This window comes from Urocitellus parryii, chromosome 6 (genome assembly GCF_045843805.1).
Source record: "Urocitellus parryii isolate mUroPar1 chromosome 6, mUroPar1.hap1, whole genome shotgun sequence".
Taxonomy (NCBI): domain Eukaryota; kingdom Metazoa; phylum Chordata; class Mammalia; order Rodentia; family Sciuridae; genus Urocitellus; species Urocitellus parryii.
In genome coordinates this window covers 74284321-74289539 of record NC_135536.1, presented here as the reverse complement: position 1 = coordinate 74289539, position 5219 = coordinate 74284321, and positions in this window count along the sequence as shown.

The following is a 5219-nucleotide window of genomic DNA, read 5'->3' as shown; positions in this document are numbered from 1 at the left end:
TGAGTGAGTTTGTCTACACAGGATTTGTTGGAATAACCCCATCCAGTCTAATGTGGGACAGATTCTTTGGGGCAATAGTGGAATTTTTTCTGATCTTTATGTAGTCTATTTTGCCTGGAGAATAGAGAACATGATCAGATGTGTGAGTGGACCTCCCCATCCACAGAAATGATCCCACAAAGGCAGTCAGGCATAATATCCAGAAATGGGTATTATGTATACCTTCTTTTTTTATATATATTTTTTTTGGTTTTGGGGATTGAACTCAGGGGCACTTAACTATGGAGTCACTTCCCCAACTCTGTTTTTATATTTTATTTAGAGACAGGGTCTTGCTAAGTTGCTGAGGCTGGCCTCCAACTTGTGATTCTCCTGCCTCAGCCTCCTGAGCCACTGGAATGCATATTCTTTTTAAACATGTAACTTCTTTGGGGAGGCTTTCTAGGATATTTTAATCAGTACATAGTTCTTTCCTATTATCTTCTCAGCTAGCATTTCTCTGTCACTTATGCTACTTCTTCTACCTCTTTTTATTGCTCTACAACCCTTAGATCTCTCCCATCACTCCCACTGCCCACCCTCAATTTATAAATATCAACAAAGGAGAGTATTCTTGGCCTCAGGATCTTTATATGACTCCAGGATTAAGGAGATTCCCCCAAGGGATCCAGGCTACTCATGGGGAACTTTCACAACCTTTTCATGTGAGCTCGAATCTCCCTCTTGGCCAACAATAAACACCAGATCTTCCCCTGAACCTACCACTGACTGCAGGTATCTTGCACATGGTATTCCGACTCTCTCATGCATGCTGTCCTGCATTGCTGAGTCGAAAGGAGTTGTTTTGAGTGCTGTATTCCAGGAGGCTGAAGTTGGACTTGTAAACAAAGGAATGAAGAGAAAGGCTGTATGTAAGTGGAGAAGTTGACAGAGCCAGTAGGGAATTTTGAAACTCCTTTCTCAATCTCTATCAAATTAAAAAATGTACACAGTAAGAGGCAGAAAGAGACCAAGAAGAGGTGCATTTCTTTCTTCTTTCAAGGTGAAGATTTTGTACCTGGAGTTATGTTTCTCTGGAGTGCCTCCTCATAACACCTTGGATTGCTCTTCAACACCATTTGAAGCATCCCTTCCTTTGGGCAGCCATCATCCCTAATCCCTAGGGTCCTCCAATCCCAGATGATTTTGGTACCTCCCCTCTGGGTTTCACTCTGGGCTCTCAAAGTACTATAATATACTGGGTAGTAATGACTGATTTTTGTGATTTCTTTATCATGATCTATCGTTATGTTAGCGCAATGCAGATCACCAACTATTTGCCGAATAGCTACTAATAGCTACTATATTCCTCGTCCACTGAGGAATCCAACTAGGTGATGGATTATCACAACTGTCATTGGCCTGACTCCATCTTGTTTCCTTCACATCACTGCCTGCTTAGGAGTTTTTTGGGGGCTCCTAAGATCTAATTGTCCTAACATGCATCAGCTCCTGGCTTTCTGTTTGACATCACCTCTCCACAACACATCTACAAGATAGCCATTCTGAAAGAATACTCCGTATGCATGTGTGTGTACGTATGTGTGTACTGTTTAATGGTTTATTATATTCTGCTGTGCTTCCATGATATGTAGCTTCCTCTGTCTGGAATACCCTAATAGACTCAGAAAATTTTTCTGCAACTTCAAGTGTCCACATTTTTATTACCCACTGCCTCCTCAGGCCCCGACTCTATTCATGGGCATCTTCTTTTGTATACCTTGTCTGTCTTATAAAAACCTCCCTTAAGCAATTTCTATATTGTGTTGTATGGAATTTCTTTCAGGTCACAGATACTCCCTCTCTGAGCTCATAGGTGTGGGGTCCGCATGTTTTTTTATTGCATTATATGCCTGGAACAAAGTGGGTGTCCAGAGCATAAGTATGTGCTTCATAGCTTAATGAGGATCTGGTTCCTGGGCAGAAAAGTTGTGAGTGATCCAAGTGATCCAGCCCCTTGGTTGCTCTCATTCCACAGGCCTAAGCTCTATGGTATCTCTGTGCACACCTACTTCTTCAGGGACATTACGGAAGGTGGGCTAGTGGACACCACCCAGAGGTCAGTGCCTGCCACTATCTCCCTCACCCAGTCCTCCAAGAGATGTGGTCCAGTTCTCCAGGGTCCCTCTGTACATGTCTTTGTGCTCTTTGTATGGGAGCCACACATGCCCAATTCTGTTCCTTAAGTACAGCTTGGAGCTTCTAGCCTCTGTAGCCTTGATCATTGTCCCTCTGCCAGGGCTGTCTGGCTTTCAATTTTACTTCTGAGTTCATGTCCAAGCATTCTTTTTTGTACTGGAGATTGAACTCAGGGGAACTCGACCTCTGAGCCACATCCCCAGCCCTATTTTGCATTTTACTTAGAGACAGGGTTTCACTGAGTTGCTTAGCACCTTGCTTTTGCTGAGGCTGACTTTGAACTCATGATCCTCCTGCCTCAGCCTCCCAAGCAACTGGGTTTACAGTGTGTGCAACTATACCTGGCCTGTGAAATCATTCTTAAAACTTACCTTTTATTCATTTTATTGGCAAAGTTTTGTTTATTCTCCAAATTGGAATTCATCTGTCCTCCTAGGGGCTTGTTCTTGCTTAAAGGCACTAATTATATTTGCTTGTTATTGTCACCCTGCCTGTTGGCTGAGACTAACTCATAGTTGTTTTCATCCCTCAGGGTCTGGTATAGTCTCTTGCACAAAGTAGGTGCTCAACCAATTCTGGTCTCAGCATACATATTTACTGTTCCAAGGAGCCACCCCTTGACTTCCTTATGTATGCTTTGTGTGTTTACCTTTAGGTTCCTATGTTGCTCAGGGGTCTGTCAGCTTTGGGATGGCAAAGATTGTATCTCCCTCATCCACAGTAGTATGCCTAATATCTAGCATAGGACTGACCTCCATAAATATTTGTTAAACAAATGAACTTTAAAAATTAGCAAATATGAGTTGTTGACAGGACAACTCAAGAAGGAGCTATCCTGGGGCCTGAGGAATGGTAACCTTTTAAGATATTTGATTGAGTAGCTCTGTGTTTGTATTTCACTTTCAGAAGTATGTGGGAAAGTGTAAATGCAAAGGGATAGTCAGTAACTGTCTAGAGATATCAAGGAGTGTGGCTCCTGAGGAATGAAGCAGGATTCAGAGATGGTGGGAGAGAGATGGCGGGATGGGAGGAATGGAGCCAGCACGTGGTGGCTGCAAATCTCCAAGTCACCTTACTTTAATGACTGGGGACTAGTATGTCCATTCTCCTACTGCTTACAGTTTAGTGGGGGTGATGTGTTGTGATGGGCTGACGGAGGTCCCAATACTGTAGCCTGTTCTTAGAGCATGTCCAATGCTCTTGGTACAAATTCAATGACAGTTGAATTTATAGATTTAATTGTAATTGCCCCTTGGTTGAGCTTCAGGAAGGGTGGATGTTTTTTTTTTTTTTTTGGGGGGGGGTTAAGGGTTGGGAGAAAAAAAAAGTGGTCCAGCTTTATTTGGAATGGGAGTCCTTCCATGATGAGGAAGTGTTTTATTATTTTGGAATTTAAAGGTTATTTAAATTTTGTCATCAGTGTATCTGTTGATGGTTCGTCATAGAGTAAGATTCCTTTTCCTAGCTTAGTTGTAAGCCTCCCAACTTTGCATGCACAATTTTCACTCCAAATGGGAACAAATAGGCTATATTCAAAACTGAGAATGAAAATTCATTGCAAAACCTTTCCAAGAGCTGTATTATTAAAGTTACCATCATTCAATTGGCTATTATCAAGGCAAAAAAAAAATTAAGGTGCAGATTGTGAGCACTGAATTCTCTTTTCTCCCTGTACTTGTAAATGAATGTTTTCAGCTTCCCCATCCATCTTCATTAACATTGTGAGCAATTTGTATTGGTCTTGCAATGCAGCATCTGTACATTGTGCAGATGTATGTGATGTTCTGGAAATGGGCAATTTAATATGAAAAGCACACCATGTCTCAGATTTTATTTTAATTTTACAAACAGTAATTTCTGCCAGGAATTATTCCATGATTTGTGCATAATTTCATGCAGATGGTTATTTAAATATAAATGGAGAAATCTGTCATTTAATAGTGTGTCTGCCTCCACTTGGGGTGGCATTCCTACATTTTAACAGAATGCCATAAATAAAAGGTAAAAACATCTCTATGCCACATACTAGTCAGAAGATAATTGTGCCTGTGTGTTAATTGTCCTTTGGGTGACCGCCAATTAACTTTCTTAATATTTTCCAGTTTCTTTAAAAAGAAACTTAAATGCGGTCTCTTTTTTTGTGAAATGTGTTTACAGTGTAATGAAAAACCTCTTTGTTTACCTAATTAAGGCGACCTTCTCCTGGTAGTAAAAACAGAACTCCTCTCTTTGGTGACCAACCCATTTTCCTCCTCTGCAAAGCTACCTTTAGACTCTACCGGGAGAGGTAGAAGGATGAACCTAGGTAAATAGGATGTGGGCCTGTGCAGAACATTTTATTAAATATATATATGTGCATTTTTTTTTTTTTTTGCCAAAATGTCACACAGTTGTTTGCATTAAGTTTTGTAATAATGAAAGGAGACAACAGGAGGGAGGGAAATATTAATACTCTGATTAACTTTTGTTTGAACAAGATCTAATTTAGTAGCAACAGGTTTGAAGTTTTAGATGCCATTACACAACATTGTTGACATCAATAACCTGTGACACTCATCAAGCAAAAACCATGAGCTTAAAAAATGGTGATGAGAATTTATAAAATGGAAAAAGAAAACATATTACTTCTGTCCAAAGTTCTGCTTGCTATCTTGCCATCCTATCTGCCATTTCCTCACCTATTCTAGTCAAAGAGTTATGAAGACTTTTTGCAGACCAACTGACCTCTATGAATGAATGTGAGTCTAACTTAGAGCAGAGAGACATTTTCCTATCCCTAAAAGATGCTTCGACAGCAAGAAGTACAAAAGTAGAAAAAGTAAAGGTGTGAGCTGGGCACAGTGGCACATGCCTGTAATCCCAGCAGCCAGGGAGGCTGAGGCAGGAGGATCATGAGTTCAAAGCCAGCCTCAGCAAAAGTGAAGCACTAAGCAATTCAGTGAGACCCTGTCTCTAAATAAAATACAAAATAGGGCTGGCGATGTGGCTTAGTTGTTGAGTGCCCCTGACTACAATCCCCAGTACCAAAAAAAAGAAAATTA